Source organism: Chlamydotis macqueenii, chromosome 20 (assembly GCF_036417535.1).
Source record: "Chlamydotis macqueenii isolate bChlMac1 chromosome 20, bChlMac1.mat, whole genome shotgun sequence".
NCBI classification, from domain to species: domain Eukaryota; kingdom Metazoa; phylum Chordata; class Aves; order Otidiformes; family Otididae; genus Chlamydotis; species Chlamydotis macqueenii.
In genome coordinates, this window is record NC_141575.1 from 3,028,580 (window position 1) to 3,042,619 (window position 14,040).

The following is a 14,040-nucleotide window of genomic DNA, read 5'->3' on the forward strand; positions in this document are numbered from 1 at the left end:
CTCGGTCTGGAGTTGGTTTAACAGCAGCTAAAGCTTTCTGGAAGAAATAAATCCAGACAGAATTAGCAGTCTGAGAGGCAATAAAGGCAATAAAGTGTTATGTGAGAAGGAGCTGAGAGCTCCGGGGAGCCAAAACTTGATCCCATCCAAAAGCAGATGTAGTTTTGTGTCGACAAAAGCAGTTGGTGCTGCCGGAGCCCTGACCCCGCGTCTCTGGGGGTCGTTCCCCTTATATCGCGCGGGGCCGGCAGCTCCTAGGGCACGCGGGATTTTTCTTTCCCGTTTTCCAAAATGCGAAGGCATCTCATCCCTTTCTGCAACCGTTGCTGGCGTGCCGGGGCTCAGACACCAGCTCCCACAGCCCACGAGAGGGAGCAAATTCCCCCGCAGCAGATTCCCTGCCACCAGCAGCTCCTTTTGGGGAGCATTCCCCCCTCTCCTCGGGCGTGGAGGTGTCCTGACACGAGGGGAGGGTGCAGCAGTGGGGTGACCCCCAGCCCTGGCCCCAGCCGGCCGCTGCTGGAGGCCAAGCGCTGGCCGCCAGCCGCTGGCCTCCGAAGCCACCCTGCGTGGGCCCATCTTGTCTGCTGATTACCGGCGTCATTTGCACGCTGCAACTTTTCCTGCTCCAAGACGGGAGCTGAAAGTCTGGACGCTGACTAGGGAAGGCGACTGTTGGTGACCCCGGCGGCCGCTCTCTTTCTGGGGCAAAGCAGCGATAACGTTTTGCTAGGAGATATTTTAAACCGGCGGAGAAACATCGGGTGATTTCACAGCAGGCTAAATTCAGTTGTGAGCTCTTAGCGTGGGGCGGGTGCGTGGATGTTACGCAGCCATAAAGGGGGCTCTTAGCAGTCGCTGCTGCAAGCAGAAGCGATATTTGGAGATCAATCTGGAACTGAGGCAGGAAAAAAAAAAAAGAAGGAGATTTCTGCTTTCTGGCCGTATCTTGCGTCAAAACGGTTCTTGCCTAACACAAGTGGAATACTTTATTTTCGTGCTTTGAATGCAGCTCCTGTGTGCTTGATAAAATGTACCCATAAAATTGCAAATAGAAGGCAATTTGACTACTGATGGCTAATGCATCATAACGGCTAAGGAAATGTGAGCATTTAAAAATACCCCATTTAAACGCCGGGCACTGCCTCCTTTACTCGCTCTGTAGCAGAATAAATAAACAATATGTGTGTTTTATGTTAATATTGTCCAAAGCCAGAAGAATGAGTGCACAGTGTGTTACTTGCTTTTTATGACTGATCCATTATGGCCGGAGACCAGTGTGTGAATGAGAAAAGGGGGAAATCATCGGCTCCTTTCCTTTGAGAAATGGCTCTTTTGGTTTTTCCTCGCCGGGTGAGTCGTTTTCCATGATCGCATCCAGCAGCAGGAACCTCCCGCGTTACGCAGGGTGATACGAGCCCCAGGGAAGAGGGATGCAAACCTCCCTCGATGTGCTGATCGCGGGCGTTGGCCTGGGGGCTGCCCCGCGTTATGGCTGTGCCTCTCCCGGGCTGGTTTCTTCTGGACCCCAAGGAGCTCGTTCCAGACCAACCAGTGCTGGAGGGACGCGGACATCCAGCTCAGAGAAATCCACACCGGCAAACCCAACATCTCTTTTAAATTATCTGAGAGTGGGAGGAATAAAAGAGGGTGAAAATTACACAGACACAGACCCCCCCCTCCCAGCTTTTCCTGGGCAATCTCAGAATTTATTGAGACAAGTCCTGTGGGACGCTCCATCGTGTCACCCAGGACTTGGGTATCGACTCTCTTTTCCTGCCGCTGCTGAGAGAAGAAATATGATAGCGGGATGGATAATGAAGCCGACATGTTTTCTTCAAATCAAACTGATTCTCTCTTAAGATGGGATAAAAGGGTAAAGAACTTTCCCTCCGCGATATTTTTCTCAGTAATGTGTTTTGACAATTTAATTTAGAAGTCATAGAGTAGTGAAGACAAAGTCACCCGGTGGGTGGACATCGGAGAGTTCTCTTGCCTTTGTGATGAATTGGTGATAGTGCAGAGATGACAAAACAACACAGGGGGACAAGAAGGAGGCTGGCAGCACTGTCGGCAACGTGCACAGGATAAATTGAACACTACACTTCATCCAGGGTCTTCAATAGTCCCAGGCATCTCCATATAATTTATGAATTGCAATTAGCATTTTGTTGCGGCTCGTGCTCGAGCCGCGTACCTATCGCTCGGGTTCAGGTTTTGCTGGAGTTGCAGAGTGAAGTTTTTGTAAGTTTGAAGTCCCTGTTGGTTTAAATTAAAGCAATAAATATGCTCAAGAGGTTGCTTTCCTGTTAGTAAGCTGCAGAGGTTCAGAGTGCAGATTTCTTGCAGAGGCTTCTTGGGGTGCTGGCTCGTGTCCTGACCAGGATGGGAGCCCCGTCCTGATGCTTTGAGGCCAATGGATCCCAGATTTCTTTTTCTTTTTCTGACACATGGGAACTTCCATCTCTTGCCCTTTAGCAAGATGGAGGAGGAGCAAGCACTTCTCCTGCTCCTCTCTCCACCCCAGCTGGGGAGGCAGCACCCTCTGCTTCCCCTTCCCTGCAAACAGAGGATCACAGAATCACGGAATGGTTTGGGTTGGAAGGGAGCTTAAAGACCATCCTGTTCCAACCCCCCTGCCCTGGGCAGGGACCCCTTCCACCAGCCCAGGTCACTCACAGCCCTGTCCAACCTGGCCTCGGGCACTGCCAGGGATGGGGCACGCACAGCTCCTCTGGACAACCTGGGCCAGCGCCTCACCGCCCTCACAGGGAAGAATTTCTTCCTTATAATCTTAAAAAAAAACCTTCCAAAAATAACATCTTAAGCTGGAAACTGGAAACACCTGTAGGGAATATTGGTAAGGCTGTAATTGCCAGCGCTGGCTCAGGACCTGCAGCGCCGTGGGGCCGTGGTGGACACCTCTGCCCCGTCCAGCTTCACCAGCAGCCGCTGCGGCCGCTACCCCAGTGCGGCGGCGCGCAGATCCGTTGTACAATTTAACTCCGCAATCGCTCTGAAAGGCCCCTGACTGTGCTCCAAACGACTCTGTAGGTTGTTATAAATATACAAAGCTTTTTTTGCGGGGATAGTCATGAAATTCTATCACCGCTTACGCCGGCTGGTAATGGCCCTGTTTATGTATGGGCGCTGTACGGGCTCTGCAGCCTCTCCAAACACAATTCGATTACGGTGTTTGACTGCGCTATCAGCTCGTGCTTGGCGCTCGCTGCTCTCCAGCGCAGCTCCTTTATGGCCGGGGAAGGTATTAGGCACCGCAGTTTGTGAGTATTTGAAAGAAAGTTCAAATCTCACCATGTCTTTATTTTAAAATTCATGGAATTTCTAAGTACCAACTTCTAAGCCATGACCGAATAGTCATTTCTTTCTTAAACAGCCTTCCCCTCTCCCTCCCTCGCAGTTCTCTCCAGCTTCGCAGGACCCGCAGCTCTCAGATGCCAATCCCAGCCCGTCCCACTGCGGGACCCCCGCCACCCTCCCGCTCCCCACGAGCTCTGTTTTCCCCAGGAGTGGCTGCAGCACTGAGCAGCCCGTCGGGGCGCCCAGTGAGCCCACGCAAGGACCAGCCCAGCTGTCCCGGGAGCATCTCCACGGTGGGGTCACTTGGGGGGCTTGCAGGTGGTGTGGGGCGGAGGAGCCCCCGTGCTGTCCCCGGGGAGCACTGGGGTGGGCAGCAGCCCAGACAAGGCGGGAAAGAGAATTAGAAACTGGGGACGTATTTAAAAGGACGCGGCAGTACCTGTGGGAAGGGCGGCAGAATCAGGCCAGTGGCGGTGCTGGAGCAGCAGTGGTGGCAATGGTCCTTTGAGTTCTTCCTCATAATCAGCGTTTTGCTTTTTGGTGCCGCCTGGATGCAGGCCACAGATCTCTTTTTCCTAAAAGGAGAAGAAAATCTTTTCAACTTCGTATTTAAAGTCCCCGCTTCCCGCGCACGTCGGCGGAGAACGCTGAATACCCACGTCTGCCACCGCTGCCTCGTCCGTCAGGTGCTGTTGTACCCGCGGCCGTCACCGCTGCGTCTGGGTGGCAGGAGGCAGTGGGAGGATTTGCCGCCTCTTCCCAGCTGATCACGAGCATCGCATTTTCTAGTCTCCTCGTACGTTTTGGCAGAATGTCACAATTTAATTGTTGGAAACGAGAGCAGGAAATATTAGCAGCACCAGCACAATAGGATTTTAATTTAGCTTCAGGGTAGAAACGAGTCTCTAGCAGAGTGCCAGGCTCCAGGATCGCCTGCGAGCGCGAGGAGCCTGGAGTTTGCCTAATAGTTTGCACAACTGGGGTAATTCTGTAGGGATGCGAGGGACTTAATTGGGCTCGTGCTTAAACACCCTCATAACGCGAGGCACACTGCGTGCTCTGAGCATTATTATTAAACAGCCCATTTCACTTTTTAATGATCATCTTGGATCACCGTAACGGTGATCAGCAAATAATCCTGGACAAATAAACATCTGTCTTCAGCCTTTCCACATCTGGGGCTGCCGCTGGGCTCCGAGCCCGGCCGGGGTGCGGGGACGGCCGTGCCCCCAGCCCCACGGGAACCCCACACCCCGTCCCTCTGCCCTTCATCGGGCCGGGGGGCTGCGGTTAGTCCTCAGCCCCGCGCACCCCTCGGGACATCGACGTCTGCCCCAAACGCCGCCGGGCCGCCCGCGCAGGAGGCACGTCGCCGCCCGCCTTGACATTGAGGTAAAATATGGGGCATCGCTAAATTATTCAGCTGGTGAGAGGGGCTCTCAGGATGGTGTGTTGCTCTTCTGCAGTGTAATTAATAGTCTTTAGATTAAATATGAAATCATTCCTAGTCATTAATAATTTAGCCGCAGCGTGGCGATCTTTAGAGAGCAGCAGCACTTCATATTCTTCTCAAGTATGTTGCCTGCAAGGCTCTGGGGGAAGCCGGCCACCCTTTCATCCATCTCAATTACAATTGCTGGCTGCTCGTTTCCTTCTCGAGCATTGTTTGCGAGGGTGTCAAACTCTTCCGCTCCCACCGTACCCACTTAACAGCATCCCTGCGTCCCGGGAGCGAGGGGCCGGTGCCGCACTTCGAGCGGAGGTGCGGAGCTCCAGCGCGTCCCAAGGTGGGCCTGCTCGGGCCGTAAGGGTTTCTGGGTTGGATTTAGCGCGAGCGCAGCGTCCGCCATCCTCGCCGTGGGACGGACCGGCCGCCGGCGGGCTCTGAGCGTGCTGCCGGTCCTGGCCGGCGTTGCGGAGGGAGGTGGTGGGATGGAGAAGAGCTTCCCGGGGCCGAGGCGCCCGCGCTGCCACCCTGCTGTGGTTTTTGCCGTGGCGCTGGTGACCTCGGCCACAGCCGGCCCACCAACACCGCTCCCAGCTCCCCAGCACAGGAATCTGGTCCATGTAATTTCCAGAAAACAGGAGCTGACCCACCTCTCCTCCGCCTCTTCCAGCCCCCGGGCCCCACCGCCGGGCTGTTTATGGGCAGGATGGAGATTATGGTTTTTGCTAATGCTGACAGCCACCATAATTTAGCTTTACGCCAGCACTAAAACCGGAGAAAAAAATTCATGTCCTGGGACATCTGTGACACAGTTGCGGCTGACGGCGGATTTATGTGCAGCCCCAGTGGCTCCCAGCAAGGAAAGGAGCCCGGCGCGTCTGGAGAGGTGTGACAGCCCCGCTCCTCAGCCCCCGAACCGGCTCCGGCCCTGTGGATGAAACCCAGGAAATCAGCCATCCCGCCGCCCTTCCCCGTGGGGACAAACCCCTGTGTCGCCTTAGCCCGGCGAAATCAACAGGGAAGGTGGGAAAAAGCCTCATCCACGTCCTGCGGTGCTGGTGGGGTTGGATGGGTGAGCTGGACCGGGCGGGCGGTGGGGCGTGAGGGTGCCCTGGGAAGAGTGGGGATGGTCGAAAGCGGGAAGAAGCAGCGGTCTGGGCGGAAGCGCGGATAAACGCCCCCGCAGCCGGGCTCCCGCTTCCCGGCGTGCGATCGCAGCTGGGCTGCGAAAGGCCACCCGTAGCAGGAGCAACATTTTGGAGCGATGGAGCCCCGGGGCGCCGGGCTGGGGCTGTGCCGGCTGCCGGCAGCGGCCCCGGAGGGAACCCGCCTTTCACTGAGCGTCGTAATTCCTGTTTCCAAACAGCAAACAAATGTTAGCCAGCTGCTGCAGTAAAATTTGAAATCAAAGCCAAGTCCCCCGGGGTGCCGGCAGCGGCGGGCGCGAGGCGGAAGATGAGGCCGACCGCGGCGCGGGGCAGGGAAACGCCGCCCTGGGCTCCGTGGGGCGAAGGCCACGGCTCCGGGGGTCCCGACGAGTCCCCCGGCCCCGGCAAACGCGGGCGCTAAATGTCACATCTCCCAGGGAGCCCTAAATAACCGCGCGGCTGCCGTAACCTTTCAGGAGCCCTCCCGATTCACGCCCGAGCTGCTACAACAGGATAAACTTGTTTGCGCACCTGGCTGCGTTGTAGAGAGGTTGAATTCCTGCGCGCCTCTCGCAGCTCCCTCCGATGAGTAAACGCCTCGTCAGCTGTCGCAGGCCGAGCGCTGCCGCCGGCGGCAACTCGCCCCCGCGCCGGTTCCCCCGGGAGCTTCCCCGGGCGCAGGGGGCCTTGGCCGAAAGCGCGGGGCTGGCCCCAAAGGGCTGCTTTCCATGGGGTGGGAGGGTGGGGTGGTGGGGTTCAAGGGGCAGCGAGGGGCGGGAGGGACCCAAATCCCCCATCGGTCGCTCCGCTGAATAGCGGGATCCCCGCTGCCTCGAGGCAGAGCAGCCGGGGCGATGGGCGAAGGCGCCCAGCTGGGCCTGGCAGCGAGGGCGTGTGGGGCTGGATCCCTCCCCGAATCACCCCAAAGGTGCTGGTGACCCCCGGCATCCTCCCCGCCGGGGCTGGCGGGTGGCACCCGAGCCGTGAGACCGGACGAAATCGGACGCAGAGCCGGGCGGGGGTCCCAGGGCGGGTTATCCTGAGCCGTTCCGTTTCGGGGACCGGGTTCGCGCCTGCCCTGCTGCGCGGTGCGGCGGGGTATAAACCCAGGGCCGTCAGGGAGCATATTAATGAACACGGAAACCTTCTTTTCTGGCATTGCGCGCTCATAAATGAATCCACTTTATAGAGCCATAGCAGAGAGGAAATGACTATTCGGAGCCTGATTTATCTGCTCAAATGCTTTGTAGTACTTCAGATTAATAAAAATATTTAATAAAGAATGAAGATGGTTTATCTGTAATGCAGAGAGAATCACATCCCCTGTATTTTTATTACTGAAAAATTGGAAGCGGGAAGAAATAATGATATAAGCTACTGTATAAATGACAAAAATACCCATTCTAGTTATATGCATTGCTGTACAATCTTTTTCTATCCTATAAACATAAAATATTCCTACGCCTATTTCAACTGATTCAGTAGTCATATGCTGCATTGTGCGGTTTAATACCATCCCGTCCTCAACAGCTCTGGCAAGTGATTAAATAAGAAATAAATTTTGCTGTCATTGCATTTAAAATCAAATCAAGGATCGTTTGTTACCCCAAACGAACCAGTTATCCTTCTCTGCTCGTAAGGAGGCCGCTGTTTGCTGAAGCATTTAGAAATGTATATATAGTAAACTCTTTGCATAATGGCTTGTACTGTAATATGATCTTTATGAGCCTGCCGCTCCGGAGACGCGCGCAAGAACCAATAAACGCTGCATTGCTTTTTTAATTTAAAGTTATAGGTATGAGACGTTTCCTATTCTCCTTATGTTCGTCTGAGCCTCCTCGGCCGCTCCGCGGAGCCGGGGCCAAACCTTCCCATCAGTGCCGCCCGGATCCGGCACGGCCGCGGCGCAGCGGGGCATGGCCGCGATAAACGCCCCTGTGTCACCAGCTCCGGCCGTGCCCTCTGGAGCGTCGGGGTCCCCGGCACCGCTGCCCCCCCGGGAGAACCACGGCAGGGCCGGACCCCCACCTCCACCCGCGAATCCGCCCGGGAGGGAGAGACAAACTGTCCCCTTGGCCAAGTACATGAAATTTAATGTCAGCGCCTCGTTAACGGCCCCTCGTGTTGTAATGTGCAATATAAACTTACAAATTAATTGCGATACCTTCTAAAGCTCCTTTAACTGCTGCTGGAACGAAGCCTTGCTAATAACCGTAATTTCAAAGTCCGTTCTTGCGAGTTCTGACCAAATTTCTTTTGTTGGCTCATTATTTTAATTTATCTCCTCCCCCCGAGAGCTGCCGTTTTTTCGACCACCTACCCATCGCTGGGATTTCCCAGAGCAGCTGCTCCTTCTTACGGACCTCCTCAGCGACGCAGGGCCCTACAAAACTCGGATGGACCGTCCGCCTCGTGCTCCAGCCGCGTGACGAAGCCCGTGACGGGAACTCCTTTTCTTAGAAAGAAAAAAAAAAATTGAAATAATTTTCATGTTAAAAATGGCCATTGTAAGAAAAAGGAGGTTGCCTGGGTGCCCCGCGTGGGGCTGGGCATCGCCGCCGGCTCCCAGCCCCTCGCCGTCAGCCGCAGACCAGCCAAATCCAGTGGGTGAATTATTTGTTGCAAATTATTTGCTCAGCTTTAATTATCAAGTTTTGGCACCCATTAGTTAAACCGGTTAATTTTATTACAGAGAAAACAACAAATCACAAGGCTGACAATAATGAGGATGAACAGGCATTTAATTATCCTTGTTCTAGACGGAACAATTATTAATTTTAAATTGCAAAAACTCATTTGAAAAGTTTGGAGTCTGGAGAATTATCGCGGGGAGTGTAACATTGCTGCAGGAGATCTGCGGTCCGCTCTCTCGTTAATACCGGTAAATCAGGCAAATCAATTCCTCCCCCAGCCTCTTCCTCCCCGCTGCAAAACGCAGGAATAAAACTGATAAAACTAAAACTGATAAACTTTTGTGCTGGCGTTCTTCGTTAACAGAGATCTGGTGGCCCCAGGGCACGGCGGGTCGAGAGTCCCTCTCCCAACCGCCCTGCTTGGGCCGGATCCGAAGTTTGCAGCCCCTCTCTCCCACGGGATAAAATGCCGGGGGGATGAATCAGGGGAAGGGACCTCAGCGACGTGACAGCCGCCGGCCAGCTGGGCCACCCAGCCTCGGCGGGCACCCATGGGTGCCCTTCGGGGTGAGCACCGGCCCCCCTGCGCAGAAACCACTGCTCACCCTCAGCGCGGTGTCCCCGGGTGAGGATGAGGAAGGTGTAGTGTCCCCAGGTGAGGGTGAGGAAGGTGCGCTGGCCCCAGGTGAGGGTGAGGAAGGTGCGCTGGCCCCAGGTCGGACAGGAGCGGAGGGACCGGGGCGCAGTGGGGAGGATCCCCACGGCTCTGGCACCGCGACTGCCTCGCGCAGCTCAGCGTTGAGGCGACCTGTAGGCAAAAGGGGAGGGGAAAAAAAAAACCAACAACCCCCAAAAAGTTGGGAAAAAGAATCTGGAGCATGAAGAACCAAAGGAAACCTCATCATTTATCCCCATGGTCAGTGTCACAGATAATATTTTTCAAAGTGTAATTGCAGTCAATTGTGCTTGCCCCCCAGTGCCCGTCAGCGCGTCGCACCGGTGTGATAAATGTTCGCTTTTAAGCAAGAATGGATTGATTATTAATAGCTTAGATACCAGTTACAGGAACTGCAATAAAACTCGATTTTAATTTCCCTCTCTATTAAGGAATCTCATGATTCATTCAACGTAGAGAGAAAGTAGGGGGCTCGGTGAGGATATCAGATTTACTGCCTCTCGCTGGGTTGTGTTGGGCCCAGTTTTCCAACAAAACGCAGCCGGGTGGGTCCCCAGATCCCTCCCGCGCCCCGCTCAGCCCTGGCTGGTGGGGGACTGCGCGGGGATGCTCTGAGGGCATCACCATTAAACCCCAGAGCCTGAGGTGACCCCAGCCCTCGCCCCTGCCCTGGGGCGCGCTCAGGGCCCCGAAACCCCTGGCACCAGTGAGCAGAGGGTTTCCAAAGCTCCAGCACCTTTGATGGGAGCAGAGCCCGGCTCCTGATCCACTCCAGCCTTCCTCCCCAAACCCTAAACCCCTGCAGAAAGTCACTTCCTCAGGGTAGGGACGGCTGGGCTGTGATTTGTGTCTAAATCAGGAGGAAAAGCATAAAAGCTGCCTTGACTGGAGAACAGAGTTGTGCATTTTAATCTCTTATAACTTACTTTTATGATGTAATTCTGAATTATGTTATTGCATTTGTATTTAGAGAGCACACCAGATGGTGCGTGCCGTAACGCTTTGAATCAGGGTTTCCCAAATACACATTAAATTTAGATTTAATAAGACAGTTATCACACGGGAATTAAATACCAATTGATTATTTGTAAAATATCACAGCTCAGCAAAGCCGGCGACTCAGCCGCCCCAGCGCAGCGCAGCTGGCGCAGGGGAAGCGCACCTTTGGGGAGCGACTGGGGCTCCCACCGGGCCCCCACGGCCACTGGCCTCCCCGGCTCCTTGCCACCTTCTCCACCTCCTTGGCATCTTTTTCCGGAGGGACGCTGCCACCCCCGCCCCAGCCAGGCCGGCGCGCTGGCTCTCCCGAGTGACGCCCGCGTCGCAGCGATGACTCCCAGTCCGGCGGCCGATGGCTGGTTCCGACCAGCATCACCCCGGGTGCATAAAACCACAAAGCCACGCAAACCCACGCGCGTCCCCTTCGGCCGTGCACGGTGCTGCCACTGAGTTATTTTTTTTATTGTTATTATTCAGAACCGCAATACGCTGCTCATATACTCTGGGTAATTTACTTTTCTAATCAAATTGATTTCCATTCAAATGAATTCTCTTGTCCATCTCCATTCCAGTAATGTTATTTTAAGCAGAAGCTGTGGCGTGGTACAAATGTATAATCTAACGGGGAGATGCGGAGGGCATCGCGGCACTTTATGGGGAATCAAATAGAAGCAGAATTACAGAAGCTTTTAGGCACGATAATTTATGTGGTGTAACTTCTGGCTGGGCCCAGCGAGTGAGATTACATTCCCCTCCTGAATTTACCCGTCGTCTCGGTTTGTGACTCGGCATTTCTTCCATTTTTTCCTCTCTTTTTGCCCTCGCATTGAATCAGACTGATCTAATTCCTGTCCCAGAGGGAGCAGAGCCCCGGGGGGGACGAGGGCTGGGCGAGGGCTGCCGGCCCCGCAGCACCCCACGGCTGGGGATTTGGGGTACCGCCCCGCTGTCGTCGCCTCCGTCCCAGCCCCGGCATCAGCCGGGTCCAAAAATCAAGCGCCCGGCTCGCTTCAGCCCTCCCGCAGCGCATCCCCCATTGGCTGCTCGGGGAGCGGCCGCACATTAATTACCTGCACGCCGGCGGCAGGAACGCCATAATTGCCACCGTACCGCTGCCACCGTCGCTGCCGGTCGCCGTCCTGGTGCCACCCTGCTGCCACGTTCACCCTCCGGCCCATCCGTGCCACCCCCTCCCCAAACCCAGGGCACCCCCATTACTGTTTGTATTACTCTTAAACTGCCCTCCACCACCACGCCCAACGCCCTGCCCGCAGCCCTGCTTGCCGGCGCTGATTTACGCGCCGGTGGCAATCTCCATTCAGCGCCGGCGCACCCGAGTCAGCACCGCGGAGCGAGGCGGGCGCGGCGGCGCGCGTTGGGAATGATGCAGTTCCTACCCTTCACCCTTTATTTGTATTTTCTGTCCGGCACGATATATATCAGCCGTCGCCGGCGCTGGAGTGCCGCTCCGCAGTCTATTATAAAATGGCTCGGTGCAAAAGATGCATATAAATAAGAGACGCCGTGAAGTGTTCCTCAGCCGCTGGAGCAGGGAGCACTCGCGGCCGTGATTTATGGCATCTGCTTGGTGGGCCTCTCCGGCATAAATCTCGCACTTCGTGCCGACGTATGGAGTTAGGGAGAGGGAGCGGCGGCACCCCCGGCACCCACGGGCGGGCAGGCTCCCTGCTACTCCCCCCGCGCCACCCTCCTGGGCAGTAACCTCAGGGAAAGGGCCGCGAGCCGGGACGGATGCAGCCGTACTCGGTGTCTGGGCTTTGGCTGGGCGCAGCTCTTGCGCCCTTCTCTTTCCCATGGGGCTGAGAGCAGGGATGGCGCCGGGCTCACATGGGAGCTCGGTGCTGGCAGAGCAGTGCAGTGCTGGGGTACCACGTCTGCTGGCCCCCCGCTGGCTTCCCTGGCTGCGAAGGCAAGGACCAATGCCGTCTGCAATGGCCAAGGCCTTCTGCAATGGCCAACGTCACCTGCAATGGCCAACGCCTCCTGCAACGCACCAACGCCTCCTGCAATGCACCAACGCCTCCTGCAATGCACCAACGCCTCCTGCAATGCACCAACGCCACCTGCAATGCACCAACGCCACCTGCAATGGCCAACGCCACCTGCAATGCACCAACGCCTCCTGCAATGCACCAACGCCACCTGCAATGCACCAACGCCACCTGCAATGGCCAATGCCACCTGCAATGCACCAACGCCACCTGCAATGGCCAACGCCGTCTGCAATCGCCAACGCCTCCTGCAATGCACCAACGCCACCTGCAATGCACCAACGCCTCCTGCAATGGCCAACGCCTCCTGCAATGGCCAACGCCTCCTGCAATGCACCAACGCTACCTGCAATGGCCAACGCCATCTGCAATGGCCAACGCCTCCTGCAATGTACCAACGCTACCTGCAATGGCCAACGCCATCTGCAATGGCCAACGCCTCCTGCAATGTACCAACGCTACCTGCAATGGCCAACGCCATCTGCAATGGCCAACGCCGTCTGCAATCGCCAACGCCTCCTGCAATGCGCCAACGCCACCTGCAATGCACCAACGCCACCTGCAATGCGCCAATGCCACCTGCAATGCACCAACGCCACCTGCAATGCACCAACGCCACCTGCAATGCGCCAATGCCACCTGCAATGCACCAACGCCACCTGCAAAGGCCGTCACGGGTATGTCTGCCTAGGGCGGTGCCACTCCCTGGCCCTCGTGGACACGGTCCTGGCCAGCTGCCTTCCAGAGCCCGCTGCTTTCCCCTACCTGCAGCTCACATTTCAGGACCCCTCCAGGCATGCGGGAGCAAGGTCCCGGCCCTTTCAGCTGGGCCGTGTCTGGTTGCATCCTCACCTTCTCTGCTGCGGTGGGTGACGAGCTCCCCTTCGCCCTCCTGGGGTTGTACGTCATCAGGAGCCGGTGCAGAGCAGCGCTGGAAAAGATAAACTACCAAAAAAAAAATAATAATCAAGAAGTAGCCTAAATCTGCAGCCCAGTGGGCACTGCAGCAAGCGGAACAGCTTTCACTCCGTCTGGGCTTTTTCCCTGGAGGAGCAGGGAGCCACAGGGCACTGCGAGAGCCCTGCCTGCATTTCCCCCGGCCACGCAGGGTGGTGCGGCGTCCTGCTGTCCCTGGGCTGGTGGTCCCCGTGTCCCTGCTGTCCCCGGGCCGGTGGTCCCCGATCCCGGCGCCCACCTGGCCGTGTCCCTGGGAGCCCACGGTGGGGTCAGCCAGCCCCCCGGGCAGCCCTGTAACGCCCAGGGGACAAAAAACCATCGGGGCGGAGGTGAAGAGCCAGACTGAGAGCTGGAGCGGGCGCGGCACTCCGGCGTCCCTCCCTCTGGAGCAGATCCTGAGCAGATGGAGACAAGTGGAGCCTTTACAGCCCAGAGCTGCCTCCCAGAAACCAGCTGTGACCCAACTCAGCACCAAGAAATCGCCGTTTTTCACGCCCCGGGGAAGAGCGCCCACGGGTGCACCCATCGCCCCGCGGCTCAGCCTCCTCCACCTCCGGGCGCTGCCGAAAACACGGCCCCGCGCCGGGCCGAGGGAGACCGGCCGCTTTGTAACAACAGCGATAAAAATACCACCACCAACACGAAGAGGAAACCTCGCTCCATCCGCCCCGCGTTCGCTCCGCCGGTTTCCCCGGGCTGCCGAAGCGCGAGGCGCGTTACCCCGCCGTCCCGTCCCGTCCACCCCCCCGCCGCCGTCCCCCCTGCCCATTTCTACGGCAACGCCGTTGACTCGGTTAAATAACTCATTTATCTTCTCATGCTCCGCGCAGATCATAACGCACCCGCT